Source organism: Crotalus tigris, unplaced genomic scaffold, assembly GCF_016545835.1.
Source record: "Crotalus tigris isolate CLP2741 ecotype Arizona unplaced genomic scaffold, ASM1654583v1 scf7180000019944.6993514239:2294586, whole genome shotgun sequence".
Taxonomy (NCBI): Eukaryota; Metazoa; Chordata; class Lepidosauria; order Squamata; family Viperidae; genus Crotalus; species Crotalus tigris.
The window spans coordinates 2,107,486-2,124,504 of NW_024097783.1; the positions used below are offsets into that span (position 1 = coordinate 2,107,486).

The 17,019-nt window shown below is 37.8% G+C and overlaps 1 protein-coding gene and 1 long non-coding RNA gene across 3 annotated transcripts in view; one reads left to right on the plus strand and one right to left on the minus strand.

Annotated features, from left to right (window-relative positions):
* LOC120317947 overlaps positions 1-1,254 on the plus strand; it is a 28,724-nt gene extending 27,470 nt beyond the window's left edge. Inside the window, exon 3 of the long non-coding RNA XR_005559364.1 lies at positions 55-1,254. This is a non-coding gene — a long non-coding RNA (uncharacterized LOC120317947). The remainder of the gene's footprint in view (positions 1-54) is intronic.
* The window catches only part of ALCAM (activated leukocyte cell adhesion molecule), a 135,823-nt gene that overhangs the window by 59,864 nt on the left and 58,940 nt on the right, over positions 1-17,019 (minus strand). The window lies entirely within an intron of this gene.

Sequence of the window (17,019 nt, forward strand, 5' to 3'; positions counted from 1 at the left end):
TTATCATAAACATCATAAGTGAATTTTGCATGACAATTGCTCTTATTATTTCAGAACCCCCGCCGGCTTCTTCACATTACCAGCATAGAAATCAATTTGATTTGCTACTAGACTGCTGGTGTTTCCAACCAACTGCAATATCATTACTGTAAGAAAACTCTGTAAGAGAAAAAAGAAAACAGAATAGTTGCCAAAATGAAGTGTATGATTTTCTTAGAGTTGGAAAATTATAGTATTTTAGTCACCCAGAGGCACAAAGCTTATTTTATTTCATTTTCTGCTATTATCAACCAATTATCAAACTGATGTGGCCTTTGTCAAGATGCAACAGCCTCAAGCTGAATATTAAATTAGGAAGTAAAAGATGAAAATTAAAAATCTCTAGAGAAATTAGAAAATTGCCTCAAGGGTAGAGGGCACTATGTAACTGCTTAAAAGAAATTTTAAAAATGTTATCAGGGATCAGGAAAAAAATAAAAAAACAGAAGAAAGTAGAAATGTCTAATTTCATAGCATGCCAAATTGCTATGATGGCAGAAAGATATTGTTTCTGATTCTCTTCTACATTTACTTTTTCAGCAGAATCCAACATTTCTTCTATATTTAAAATAACTTATCTTAAAATAAGACATTTGTAGCACAACTATGTCATTGCTGAGAATTAAACTGTTTTGAAAGGGAGGCAAGTAGCAGCAGGAAAATCACACACCGATTTTGGGACAGTGAATTTCTAGAAATATTACTAGATATTTGCCATTGTACTGTTAATCTAAATGCAATAATTGAAACAAAGTCACCTCTGTATTTTTCTTTTACTGCTTTAAACTACTAAGTCTTTTTGAAATATCTGTCTTTTTGAAATCACTCTTTTATTTAGGTTGGTCATAAACATATATATTTTAAGTATAAACTGATTTCTAATTAATAACAGCCAAATTCTAGTTAATGTCACGATGGCAAAGCTGAATCAAAAGAAATTAGACAGCTTTCATACCTAAGTGACCATCTCCTGGTTTCTAGTCCAGCATCTTAGCCACTCCACAAAACTGGCTTTGTAGTTCGTTGCTTCATGAATGTCATTATGTTTTTAATCATATCATCACTAAGGATGTTCAGAGATGGAGGCAAGCAGGGCAAATGACCAAACACCTGTCATAGTTCCGACAGATGAAACTCTTCAAAGAACTTTGAGGCATTGTTTACCTTAAAGAATCTTTATGGGAGTAGCATAGCTTCGGCACTAACATAGTTGAAGCCAAAACTGGATTCCCCTCCCCTGAGCACATAGTATCAAAGCACAATTCCCTCCTTCAATTAACAGTCATAAATCACATTGTCCAATTAGTTTGAAGTGCAGGCTTTCCCTCCTGTTCTACTACTGGCCAATTCTTATCATCTCTTATTTCATACATTAGTACAATATTGTTATGTCTAACTCCCACCACATTCCGCCTTCTCCCCCAGCACCATCTAATTCTAAGAGTAAAGCATAAGAAAGAAAAAGGCTGCATCTTCATATGTTGTCAAAGTAAGAACATCCAATATTAGCAGTGTTGACAATACCCATTACAATATCACAGCACAAATTGCATGAGTTATGTACTTGTGGGCATGCATCAGAACACATGCATCTGAAATCACAATGCACCACATTTCCTTGGTTCCACATCTTCTATCAGTTTGTACAGGAAATCTGGGACCCCTTTTAAAACCAAAACTTACTCTAGTAATCCAATTATTAGCTGTAATGTACTTAAAACAATGAAAAGTCAGATACAAGTATTAAAAAAACCTTACTAATATTAATGAAATTTTGCCACGCAAAATTGTCTCAAACTGTAATACAGAGAAAATTCAAATGCCACAAAGGCCATTAAAAAGAAAAGAAGGAGGTTTTAGATCAATCTGATCCTTAAATTATTGTGGATATTTTGAAAATGAATCAGATACATTCTAAAAATGAAGAGATTTGATTTATTCAAAGAATTCACTAGGTGTTTTGATGAATGGTAAATATAAATGTTTTCTGCTACCTTCATTGTTAGGATGCAATTATATTATCATTATAACACAATAATCAAATCTTCTGAAAAAGTGATAGGTTTTTTCCAGAAGACTGAAAAAGCTGGATTGTTTAAAAGGGGTCAAGTTACATCAAATATAATCTGCACTTATTCCAAGAGAGAGAGAGAGAGAGAGAGACAGACAGACAGACAGACAGACAGACAGACAGACTATAAGAATGGAAGTATTCCATCAAAGAGATATTTGCAGGTAGATGGGTCTTTGACAAAATACACAAAATATATTATAATGCTTAATTAGAATCATCACCAGGTCTTAGTTGCTTAGAGACAAAACCTATTATTTCACTAAAAGTAAAATATTACAGGTAAAAGAAAAAGAAAGGGACTGGTTTTAAAGTACAATGCTATGAGTCAGATTTGAATCCTTTTGATTTATACTATACAAATTACCGGCTCTTCCTCTGAGTTCTTTTTTATAGTTAAGCAACTCCTCACTGATCTATGGAGCTGGTGAGGCAAGCATCTTGCTTCTTGAATGGCAATGAGCTGAAATATACATTATAAGGAAGAAAAATCAATCTTCTAACTGTTACTACTGCATAACAATTAGAAGTAAACCAAAAAGCCTGGGTCAAAAGCAACAAAAACAATAACCAAGATACTACAGTCTGCAATTTTGCCTGATACATTAGATATTAAGCTTGAATAATTAAAAAAAAATCCTTTATTTTGAAAAGTGTGTGGGTGGGCATTGCTAAGGAAGGCCAAGAGAAAAAAATTGGATCACCCATTTTTTCTAGTCCTAGGCATGCAGAATGATGATGACAGAATGTTAGGGGATATGTTAAATTAAACAGTACTTTAGAAAATATTGTGGATGTTTGGCAACAGTAGAACATTGTAAACCATCAGCTTCAAGTGCCAAATGGAAAGAAATTATCTAGTTGGACTAGCAGCAATGCCTACAGCTTACTTATGTTAATGAAGTACAATGGTGCTGGGACTGTTTCCCCCCCTTTTGCTTCAATCTTCTGAGGATTGAGGTAACAGCATGACATACACATAACAGGTCTTTAATTTTCAGATACACTAACTAAAATGCTAACAAGCTTATGAAAAGTATGCTTAATTTTATTGAACTGAATTAATCTTAAGATATATTGATGACTACCATCTCACCAGCAAATGGCAAACTCTTAAATAGATTTAACAGGTGGCAAAACCTGATAGATTTCAGAAGCACAAGGATCAGTGGTGATTACTACTAACAGAACAACAGTAGATTACACTGAGCAACTGACAACTTAGAATGACGTAGTGACAAACCATTAACATACTATTGCAAAAAAAATGATATAGAGGTCCTAGGAATTACTACAAGATAAGTTCAACTCAGACTCTTTTAAATTGCTAAGGATATAAGCATACCTACTTATGTCTTAAAATACTCCTCCACATCATGGTATAATGAAGCTGTATTTCATTTCAATAATAACACTATGGTGCCCTCATTAACACAGCTTTTACTATCCATATTGACACGTGACACCCCTTTAAAGATTTCAGAATAGATCAGCTGCAATAAATGCACATATATAGCTTGAATTTAATTGCTTTTATAAAAATATGATACCGTTCATTTATTTCTGTATTATAAAACATTAAACGATATTAAAGTCCAATTGCCAGAGTAAATGAAGAGTGTACATCTTGTGAAGTATTATCTTGACTTAGTTCATTTACCAAGCAATTTTTTTCAATTGATAATTTATAACAGAAGTGCCAGACAGTAGAAAAGATAAGTAGGTGCCAAATTATATAGGTGTCATGCAGAATTTTTTAAAAAGTAGAGATGCTAGAGAGTCATTCACTAGGAAGGAGCTGTTGTCATATGGTGAATTGTATACTGCTCCTTCACCCTGGAAATAACTCACGATACCCCAGCACTAAATGTATTTGCAGGAATATATTGAACTAGAGTCATCAAACATTTGGACTACCAGCAGAGCTATATAAGACATTGCAGGAAGTACTAGGTAATGTAATGTTGGAACTTTATAATGAACTTCTTTCTGAAGCTACCAGATTCGTGGTCCGAAGCTCTTATTACTCTCATACCAAAGGAAGAAACGGAAACACAGAAAATAAAGAACTACAGGCCGATTTCCCTACTGAATGTGGACTACAAAATATTTGCATCAATAATGGAGTCATCAAACATCTTTATGTGTCTGAGAAGTGGGTTTCTAGAGGGCAGAAGGAAACAGCTTCTTTGTTCAATAAGTAACATTCAAATCAGGAGAAACAATTAAGATATCATGTTGCCAGTCATCTCTGAATAACAATGTATTTCAGGATCATTATCTTTTTATTGACTTTACTATAATTCATTTATTTACTTCATTTGTAACTTTGGGATTCCACCTCAATCCAAAGTCTCTTCTGTGATATGCAAAATTAATCAAAATATCAATAGAACAAGAAACATAAAATATTTTAAATCTACATCATAAAATCATGACATAATAAATGACAAAGAAAAAAATTCAAATTCAAACAAAAATGAAATTGAAGATGAACGTACAAAGAATAGAAGAACAGATCTGCATTTGAAATCTCATTCCATAGACATTTTGATTTGTTATTTTCACAGTACTCAGTTGCATGTTTGATGCAACTGGATTCTTCAAATGGCGTGTTACATTTCTGAACATTCCTCCTAAAGGCTTCACTAACAAGATTAGATTGTACAAGATTAAAATGCACCCATTCATTTTATGCCTTTGTAAGGAGATATAAATACACAATAAGACATATAAATGTTTGATGTCTAAAGGGGCATGTATTGTCCCATTTATTTTCTTTCTCAGTTATGGGAAATGTTGTGTTTATTGATAACCAGATATTGTTTATCTTTAGGCAAATCCTGAATCTGAATTTTGAATTGAAATGAAACATCTGTTCTAAATTGTGTTAATTTTTCAAGGGCCTACAAGAAGTGCTACCAAGCATGCATGTTAAGACATTACTGATCATTTTAAGAGAGCCACTACATCTTCTTTGAAAACATTTATTATCAATTGTCATGTAATATGGCTGAGACATTCTACAAAGCTCAATACTCTGATTTACTTAAAAATCCCATAGCATTTTTGTATAGACAATATACAATAAAAGTAATTTTATGGTTAAGGAAAAACACTGTTTTTAATACTAAGACTGAAAGCCTAATTTTAATTTACTGTTGTCTTCATAGTTTCACCTATTTGGTATTTAAATTCATCATAACTTACATAAGATTCATTTTATAACATCTGTCTACTCTTATAAACAAAGATATTTTAAGAATACTTTATTTACAAATTTTAAATGTAGACAGAATAATGTCCTTTAGCAAAATGAAACCTCTTAGTTAAGTCTGCAGTCATGAAAGATATTATGTATAATTGAGAATATATGGAAAATTGTATAATCCAAACTTATTCATAAACTCATCTTTGCAAAGATTATTGCTAATTATTTTTATATTACAGGAATTTAGGTATTTACAAGTATTAGGTATATACAACAGTATATAAGGCACATATAGATAGTCCTCAATTTATAATCACAATTGGGACTGGAATTTCCATCACTAATTTATGTGGTTGCAAGATGAAATGTCACATGACCACATTGCTTAGCAACTGCGATCCTGGGACTATCTATTGCCATTGTTGAACAAGAATCATGATTTGTTAAGCAAGTACCCCCCCCCCCAATCCAAGCCATTCTACGCTTGGTCCTTCCCAACCCTGAGCTTCAGTAAGGTAAGGGACTGCCTTCCCTTACCTGCCAATTCCCCCCTCATCTCTGCCCTTTTGGCCACACTGATCCTGCCCTCAGCAATACCATCAGGTAACCAAATCAAATCAGTTCTTCATATTGTAATATTATTCTGCTTATTACTCAATTCAGATTATAATATAATTAGTCAGAGAAAAAAACATTGTTACATATTTAAATGAAATAAATAATGGCATTTAACCAAATACATTACTATCTATAATACCAGTGGTACCTACATATGGAATGTACTTTTTATACAAATATTATGAATAGAAATGGAAAAAGTTGGAAAAATATTGCTAGAAATGGTGCTTGTTGATTTAGATTTGAAGATAGTAAAATTCAGTGCAACTTTATTGAGCATAAAGAAAATGCTGCAAATACAATGTGTTGACACACAACTAGAATTCAAAATAACTCTTTTTTATTTTGATTGTAAATGTATCTTGACAAATTTTATTATTTAGATGGAGCTATAGTAAATGGCATCATGTTGGCTTCCCTAATTTATAATCTGAAACACAGTTGGGGGAATGAGAAACTCTCTGCATGTTGCTGAATTACAATCCCAAGAGACCTAAGCAACATGGTATGTTGAAAGTTATTCTTCTGTGACTAGAGGACCATAAATTCCCCAAGTTGGTCTTAATTATTTATTAGTAACATTCAGAAGCAGTAAATTCAACTTTGGCAATTCTAATGCAGGGAGGAAAGGGAACAGAAGTTGAAATTACAATGAAATGTTGATATAATAACAAAGTAACATAATGATGCATGTGATGAACAAGCAACATGATGTTGGAGAAGGCAATGAAAATTAAAATATCCTATGCAAAACAATACTACATTCTATCCTCTATTACACTCATGTATTTTTATTGCATAATGAAAGAAGCTATATCACAGAATTCCAAATTGACGTCCATTACACAATGGAAGTTTCTTGCTGAAGTACCCTCCCCAAAAAAGTATTGAAGTACTTTTGGGCAGGACAGGAAAGGGGTAGAAAAAGAAGTACCCATTTTAATCTGTATGAGATACTGCCAGCCCCAAAATTGGAGGAAAATCTAATAAATAAAAATTACTCTACTCTTGATGATTTAATAGACACATTAAATACAGAATTATTAACATCAATAGCAATTGCTTGTATTGTTGAATTTTTTCTCCCCACTTCTTAGTATAGCTCACAATCCTGAGTTTTTGTACTAGTCTGTTCCCTAAATGGTCCTTATACTCACAAGCTCTGCCCCTTCTTTGCTTTTCAATTTTATTTAAAGCCTTGTAGCTTGGGGAAAAGTTATTTGGGTTGAGCAATTAATAAAACTATTGGATAGATAACATACTGAAAAATTATTATAATAGCACACCAAAGTAGCAATAATCATATAGTAGCTGTTTTTGTGCATTTGATTATCAACATTTGTGGGTATAATTCAAACTGTTAATTTTAACCTATAAAACCCTATACTGCTTGACACTGAATTATAAGAACACCTTTTCTGCATACAAAGTGCCCATTTCCCCTCCCTCCTCCGAGTTTAGATTGACACCTTCATTATTAGTTTGTTGGAAGCTATGAAAGAAATAGTTATGGGGAATATACTTATTTTTCTTTTATCTTTTGATTCACTTTTATGTTTTATTCTTTTTTATTAAAAAGTTATATTAATAATTACATAATAAACCCAATAACCCATCCCCCTACCCCCCACTCCCCCACTTCCCGGAACCAAATACAGGATATATCAAACATATTAAACATAATCTAATTAAGTTAACAAATATATTAATCATAAGCTAAACAAGTTTAACAATTTATACAACAATTAATATCATACTTAACCCTTAACTCCCTTTAAACCTTATTATTAATAATACTTATTTTTTAATCATAAAATAAATGGAACTTTTCAGTTCCATATTTAATTTGAGTATAATCTATCCATCTTCTCCATACCATAATATATCTTTCTTGTGTATGATACTTTAAATAAGCAGAAATTTTAGCCATTTCTGCCAAATTGGAAACCTTAAATATCCATTCTTCTAATGTAGGCAACAAATCTTTCTTCCAATATTGACCTATTAATAACCTTGCTGCTGTAATTAAATTCAACATTAAAATAGTTTCTTTAACATCAAAATTCTCAAAAATCCCTAATAAAAATAGTTGAGGAGTAAACTTTATCTTCCTTTTAAAAATATTTTGAATGTTCCACCAAATCATAATCCAAAAGGCCTTAATATTTTTACAAATCCACCAAATATGAAAATAAGTTGCATCAGAACTACCACATCTCCAACATTTGGGCTGTAAATTAGGATACATACAAGATAACTTTTTAGGATCCAAATGCCTATGTTTTATTCTTTTTTGTAAACTGTTAAGAGTCATTTGGTGAATGAGTATATTAAATAAATATATAAATGAAAACACTTTTTCATTTGGAATGTTTATCCTGGTAATATTAAGGTCAAGATTTTTTTCTTAAATTTAAAAATAATATGTTAGTACAATCCAGATAAATATATTAAAAAGAAACTCCAGATTTTCTTAGATGAGGTCTGTACAGAATACTGCATGATTTAAGTATTTTTTTCTACCTATAAATTACAAATTCATATGATTTTCATTTTTTTTTTTTTTACTTGTAACAGAAGATGATTCACATTCAAGTCTGGTGCTATTTAGTTAGCCCAGATATATTGGGTGAGAGACCTCAACATATAAAGTGTTCAAAAGGGAAGAACTCAGCTTTAAATATGACAGATTATGTAAAATTATTTGACACATATAAATATTGTAGCACATATAAAAATATTGAAAATTTCCATGTCAATGGTCAGTCAACTGTATTAAAATCCCTTGAAAACCTCTTTTTATTCCAAAGTTCTACACTGCACATTGGAATACAATATCAGAAGTAATCAAAAAATGAGCTTGTACAAAATCTTGCAAATATCTGTTTCATGTAATATTATTCTGCTCAGAAATAGCTTATTCATGAAAAAAATGCCTTTTTCTAGCGAAAGGAAAAGTTAGAAGGCCATCAATGATGAAATAAATATTCTAATTTTAAGCATCTGACAAGACGGTTCTATATCTAATTTACTGCCGGTGGAATTTACTCAAAAAAAGTTTCAATAAGTATGTTGTACCCTAAATGATGTCACTCTCATTTTAGTATAATCTGAACCTTATCTGGAACACCAAAGTTTATAAAGCTATTTTTTGAAGTCTTAGTCTAGGGTACTATGACATTATCTTAAAACCTTTTGCACAATTTATGTATTAATAAATTCTGAATTTGGGAACATTGGACTTTATGACCAGTAAAGAGAGTATTTATGACACTTCCTGTGCTATTTATTTATTTTTTAATCAAAGACTCAGACATGTAAAAACAGATGCAGTTTATAAGCTTTATTATTCACTTTCTAAAACAAAAAGTGTGGTCATTCACACACTATGTATAGCTGGTAAAATTCTAGCTGGCCAGGTTAAGTGTGTGTTCCAAAGGAATTAAACCAGTGTGCGTGAACCTCATTCAACACTGATTACTCCAAATGACTATAGTTTCAATACACTTTTATAATAACCAACAAGATGACTTGCGCACGCTTCACATACAGTACCTCTTGCTACATTTCCACTGGACTGCTGTCACCTTCTCCAATTTATGGGAGAACCATCTTTCATTTTTAAGAATATTATTACCTTGTTACGTCTTCTGACTGATTACTCTCCACAACTGCAAAATTCCCAAATATATATTTTGGCTTTTATAACTTTCAGTGGGTTTTATATATTCTCTTTTTCCTACATCACCAATTCATAAATGTTGTGTCCCGAGCCTTGCAAACGGCTCGGGCGTTTGCAGGCAGTCCCGGGCAGGTGCAAAGCTGCCCGGGACCAGACAGGCTGTCGCCAGCTCCGTGCGCATGCGTGGGTGCTGGCGCGGGAAAAGTATCGCATTTACCCGGGAAATGTCTATATAAGAAGCTGGGAGGTTTTGGGAGCTGCTGAAGCCATCTACTTGTAAGCTGAACGCAGAATAAAGAAAACTGAGAACTTCAACTGCTTCTCGTGTCTGCTTTCCGCCAAGGACTCAACACTGGCGACGAGGTGGGATTGCCTTACACCGCCTGGAAAGGAAGAAGTGTAAGCTTACCCAAGTGAGTCCTGAGCGGCGGAACGGCGTCGACTCGGCAGCTACCCGCCAATCCAGTGCGCATTCGGGGGTAGGCTGGCTGATAGACCCGTCTCCTGAAGATGGCGAAAATCGGAAGGCTTTCGGAATTCGACGTCTCACATCCAGAGCGGTGGGAGTCATACGTAGCCAGGGTGGAGAACTACTTCAAGGCAAACCAAGTCAGGGAAGAGAGCTTGAAGGCTGCCACCCTGCTTTGTGTTTGCGGTCAAGACGCCTTCGACATCGCAGAAAACCTTGCAGTACCTGTTCCAGTAGAGTCTGTCAGCTACGCAGATCTGAAGAAGCTACTGAAGGAGCACTTCCACCCCAAGATGTCCGTCATCGCATGGCGCCACACCTTCGAGCAGAGGGATCAACGGCCCGGTGAGTCGGCCAAAGAATTCATCGCCGCATTACGGAAGGCCGCCAAGCACTGCGAGTTCAAAGACCTCGAAGAACGACTGAGGGACTGATTCGTGTGCGGGTTAAGGCATCGAGATCTACAACAGAGACTTTTCGCTAAAGAAGAATTGTCCTACCAAGATGCCTTAAGGGAAGTCACCGCAGAAGAAGCAGCAGGCGGCGCTGTCAAGAACATGCGGCCGATCAGAAACAGTCCAGAGGTTGCATCCGTGCACCAGGAAGACGTCCAAAGAAACTCCGAGGAGGATCCGGACGAGGAAGTCGACCGTCTCCACCCCACGAAGGAAGAAAAACAGAAGGGAAGCTCTTCAGCTCCGCTCAAGTGCATCGGCTGTGGAGGTCGCCACAGGAGAACCGACTGCAAGTTCCGCTCCGCTACCTGCCGGGCATGCGGCAAACAAGGACACATTGCAGCTGTGTGTCTGGGCCGACGAAAGGTACAACCTCAGGAAGAACTGCGCCTGAAAGGTACCAGATTCCCCAGCCAGAATAGGGTAGGGTTTTGCGCTTCGCGAAGAAGCATCCTTAGGACAGGCACACACAAGCCCATTAAGAAAAAGCTGTCACTCAAGGTGAAGCTACAAGGGGTTCCATTATCTATGGAACTAGACACAGGGTCTGCCTTTTCAATTATCTCCTTGCATACATTTAGGAAGATTTGTTCCGGTAGTGGAACTCAGGCCAAGTTAAGGCCTTCTGACATTGTGTTAACAGATTTTCAAAATTCAAGAGTGTGTGTTAAGGGGGAGGCCACCCTTAACGTGCAATACAAGAGTTTTGAAGGTCCACTAGACTTATTAGTAGTAGGGGGTGAACGAACGAGTCTCATAGGACTCGATTGGTTTGAGGCCCTGGGGATACACGTCACAGGACTCAACAGCTTACAAACACTCGACCTACAGGAAGTCTGCAAAGAATTTGCAGATGTTTTCAGCCCCCAGCTGGGCACATTCAAAGGACCCCTGTGTCCTTAAAGCTAGACCCCACTGTCACTCCCATTAGAATTAAAGCAAGAAGGGTCCCTTTTGCTTTAAAGAGTAAAATTGACACTGAGTTAGACAAACTGATTCAACAGGGAATCCTAGAACCTGTTGATTCCAGTCCTTGGGAGACCCCCATTGTCACGCCTCTAAAGGCAAATGGGGACATTCGCATTTGTGCTGACTACAAATGCACTCTGAATAAGGCATTGCAGCAACATGCCTATCCTATTCCTGTGGTCAGTCATATTCTGGCCTCCCTCAAGGGGGGGGGGCGCGTTTTTGCAAAGCTTGACCTAGCTCAAGCGTATCAACAGCTGCCTGTTGATGATGATACTGCTACAGCTCAGACTATTGTGACCCACAGGGGAGCCTTTAAGGTAAAAAGGCTGCAGTTTGGAGTGAATGTCGCTCCTGGGATTTTCCAAAGCGTAATGGAAAACACACTACGGGGTATACCAGGGGTTTGCCCCTACTTTGATGATGTCTTAATTGCAGGAGACTCCACACACATTCTAGCTGAAAGGCTAAGGGCTGTTCTGTTAAGATTCAGGAAATCAGGCCTCAAGCTCAAAAAAGACAAATGCAAGATTGGGGTGCCTTCTACTGAATTTCTGGGATTCAAAATTGATGCTGCTGGGATTCATCCTGCTGAATCCAAACTAACTGCTATTTTAGAAGCACCTAGGCCAAAGTCCAAGGCCGAACTTCAGGCCTTCTGGGCCTCCTGAATTTCTACAATTCTTTTCTTCCACATAAAGCTAGTGTAGCTGAGCCTCTTCACAGGCTACTAGACAAGCAAGCAGTGTGGCGGTGGTCACAGACGCATGAGGCCTGCTTTAACGAAGTCAAGGCCTTGCTCACTTCTAACAGTGTACTTGCACATTTCAACGAGTCCCTTCCTGTGTGCATCGCTTGTGATGCGTCCCCTTACGGGGTTGGAGCTGTCCTGAGCCACCTCAGGTCTGATGGAACTCAGGTTCCTGTTGCATATTACTCCAGAACATTGTCTTCTGCTGAGCGCAACTACGCTCAGATAGACAGGGAGGCTCTGGCTGTTGTTGCTGGAATTAAAAAATTCCATGACTTTCTATATGGCAGGCACTTCACGGTCTTCACTGACCATAAGCCTCTGCTGGGACTGTTTACCACACGTAAGCAGACTCCCCAAATCATTTCCCCTAGAATGCTTAGGTGGTCTATTTTTTTGTCTGCATATGATTTTTCTTTACTCCACAAGCCTGGAAAAGAAATGGGCCATGCTGATGGCCTCAGTAGATTGCCTCTGCCAGTAGTAGAAGCTGACCCTGCGCCAGCTGTCAACATTCTATCAATCCAAGCCTTGCCCGAGCTCCCTCTTAGTGCCAGGGATGTTGCCGCTGAAACAGGTACAGATCACACACTTTCACGTGTCCGTTCCTGGGTTTTGTCTGGTTGGCCTGAGCACTGCCCTAGTCCTGAGTTTCAGAGTTTCTGGTCCAAAAGGAACGAGCTGTCCCTTTCTCAGGGTTGTCTGCTTTGGGGAAACAGAGTTGTCATTCCCACCTCAATGAGGACTAGGGTCTTAGAATCCCTCCACGAGGGTCATCCTGGCATTGTTCGTATGAAGGCTCTTGCGCGCAGCCACTTGTGGTGGCCTGGTTAGATAAAGATATTGAGGCTAAGGTGCATGCATGCCACCTGTGCCAACGATCTCGCCCAGAGATGCCCCAAGCTCCCGTGCATAGATGGGAGGAAACACAGTCCCCATGGTCTAGGGTGCACATTGACTACGCTGGACCCTTTCAGGGCCAGTTCTTCTTGGTCCTTGTTGACAGCCATTCGAAATGGCTTGAGGTTGTACCTGTCTCATCCACCACCACTGCAAAGACTATTCAGGTACTGAGGGGGATTTTTGCTTCACACGGGCTGCCAGATGTCATTGTGTCCGACAACGGCCCTCAATTCACTTCCTCCGAATTCCAAGCTTTCTTACAGGCAAACATGATTCGTCATGCCACGTCTGCACCCTTCCACCCGTCCACCAACGGTATGGCTGAACGTATGGTGCGCATCACAAAGGACGCATTGAAAAGACTCACCTACGGGGACTGGCATCACAGGTTGGCTGACTTTCTCCTTTCTTATCGCACCACACCGTCCACTTCTACAGGGAGAAGCCCAGCTGAACTTCGTTGGGGGCGTCAACTTACTACTAAACTTGACCGGTTGCATCCGGACAGACTGCCTTCATCTACCTCACATCCTAGGGCACCTAGACAACTACTTGTGGGTGCCCCGGTTTGGGCTCGCAATTACGGGCCTGGTCATACATGGGTCCCCGCTTCTATTTCCAGGGTCACAGGTCCTCTCTCCTACGAGGTAGCCCTGGACAACGGTCGTGTCCTGCGTCGGCACATCGACCAACTCCGCCCTAGGCAGGACTTTTCAGATGAGACTCCTGGGTCTTTTCCAGGGGGGAGGGGGACCCTTTGGAGCAAAGGGAAGGGCACGAGCTGCTGCCCATCTCCACTGATGGAGCCACAAACGGCCCATCCCAGGGTTCCGCGAGAGCTCCGAACAAGAATTCTATGAGCCTACCTAACTACCAGGCATCCATGCCTACTCCAGCCAGGGAGTCACCCCGGGGGCATACTCACTTTCCACACACATCACACAGCACTCCAGTCACGGAGGATACCCGGGGGCATCCCAACAAATCATTCCCCGCAAGAGAGCTTGCACACAATCCCTAAGGTTGGCCTGACCTTACCCCAAATCCTACAGGGGGTCAAACATACAGGGAGGTGGTCGAGGAACCAAGTCCCGACTACAACACCTCTAGCCCAAATCAGGGAGTAACTGAGTTTTGGGAAAGTACAGAAACCCACACAAGCCCGGACACAGAACGGGGTTCAGGGAATGGACAGCCTCCTGACAGGTCTTGGACGGACCTAGGAGGTTCAACAGAGACGCCCAGCAGTGGCTATCACTTCAAGGGGCCCGAGGGTCTACAGCTAGGCAGGTCAACCAGGTCACAAAGTGACAGAAGCCCTGGCCTGACGAGCCCGGTGGGCGAGCAAGCAGGCCAGGCATCGGGGCAAAGTCCTTGGAAGGCACCAAGGCATGATAAGGGGAACAGGCTCTTGTCACCCCTCAGTCAGGGAACACCTGTCAGAAACCCAGAGCTGAGAAGGTCACAGAGAGCAAGGAAGTCTCCTAAATACTTAGAGGATTACATAACATTGCTGGCTAAACAAAAGCCAGGTAACGATAGGAGCACTGAGAAGCAGAACACTGCATAAAATAAATGATTATATGTTGGTAGTAGTTTTAGCCCGGGGGAAAGGGGTGTTGTGTCCCGAGCCTTGCAAACGGCTCGGGCGTTTGCAGGCAGTCCCGGGCAGGTGCAAAGCTGCCCAGGACCAGACAGGCTGTCGCCAGCACCGTGCGCATGCGCGGGTGCTGGCGCGGGAAAAGTATCACATTCACCCAGGAAATGTCTATATAAGAAGCTGGGAGGTTTTGGGAGCTGCTGAAGCCATCTACTTGTAAGCTGAACGCAGAATAAAGAAAACTGAGAACTTCAACTGCTTCTCGTGTCTGCTTTCCGCCAAGGACTCAACAATAAATACATAACAAAAAGCTATTTCCCACTAGATTATATAATAATAACAACAAATCTCCCTATTCTTGGTCCTTAGGAGTGATTTGATATGTGGATAAAAATGTCAAATCCAGACTAAACATCTGGCATATCTGTTTTATTCTCCTATATATGAAAGCCATTGCAGTAAACAAAGCTCTGATCCAAGACATCATCCTCAAACACAATGCATAACAATATTAAACACCCTATGGAACTGGTAGTTCAATTAACATATATAACATATGTTAATATTTTGAAATATTTGGATTTGGAGGAAGAGATTTTCAGCTGAGTAACTCAAGAAGAATTTGAAAGTGAGGAAATTCTTTAATCAAAGATCTTGTGCCCCCTTTGACAAAATAAAAGATATTTTTGTTGTAGATCAAGGTGAAATAGCTTTGCCATATCAACGCAAATTATCTTTCCGTGTTAAAGAGCTATTGAACTTGCAGAGTTAAAGATAAGTATTTTTAGGCACAAGAACTTTTCTATCATGATCATCTGATATATAAGTAATAGGTAAGTGGAAAACTAATTTAGTGCAATAATTCCTTTCCACAAGGTCTTGAAGCTTCAGCATCTACAGACTGATAGTGTTAAACTCTGCAGCATAATACAATTCACTTGGATAGATAGCCTTTGGCTACTATCCCAAAGTGTAAAGTGTACAAAAGTAAGTAGATAATCCATCAGATTAAGCACAGAAGCAATTTTGTTTCATTTCTTTTCCAGACCTATAAATCCAAGAAGAATATTGTACCTAGTGTTATTAAATTAGATGTGATTCTCCTACACTCATGTTTTTAGAATGAAATTTACACAATTAAACATAGTTCAGTAAATATTTGACATTATAAAACAAATGAATATAAAAACATTTAATTGTTGATCATAGTGTTTTTTAAAAATAATTTGTCTTAATTTAATCAATTTATTGATTATTTTTGTAAAGAAAATATCAAGAGTTTTCACAATAAAAAAGCATATAAATTTACAGAACAAAATCGGAAAACATTTCATCAGAAAACATCTCAGTCTCCCTATGATACTGATAATTTCAATGATTTCCAGTTTCTAGTTTTCTTCGGCTTTAGCCACCATTGTGTGTGACTACAGAAAATTAGTAGTTTGATTAAACTTTTCATCAAGGAAGAAAAGAATGTGGGAACTGAGGAAAGAATAAGCATAGTTAATCCAATGTGGCTGAATGATTCATCAAGTGGCACATCAAGTGAAACTAAGAGATTAATTATTTACGTAACATACATTTTATTTATTTATTTTATGGCATATCATACATGAACTAGCAATATTCACTAGCAATATAAATTAGTATTTCATAATGTAACCTTTTTGCATATTTTTCTATACATTTCTCCTTAGATACACACACACACACACACACACACACACACACACACACACACACATATAGCATTTATTTTTGGAATTGTCTGCAAAGTTCAAAAATATGAGAAACCTGAAATACAATCGCATTCTGGTTCACAAATTGGAAAGAATTAACTATGTAAATCTAATTAAGTTTAAATTAAATGGAAATAAAATAAAATTCACTTTCTTTCATAATAATATACAAAAAGAAACTCATCTATTGATTCTTCAACAGTTAATGAAGGAATGATTTAATATCAAATTTATCAACATCTGTATATATCAGCAATGTCTCTATCACTCTTATTCCCACTGTGCATTCCTGGTTTCTCTTTCTGAATATTGCTGTCCAAAGGTTTATTGTCTTGCTTATCTCTTTTTCTAATTAAAAAAAATAAAATAAAAACCACTCTAAGATAGGTGACTTCTATTGCTCTAAGTTGCCATATTACCAATCTACTAGCTTTCTTCTGATAAATATTTTTTTTTAATTTTTATTTTTAACCAACAAGACAAAACAAAACAAAGCAAAACATAACACACAT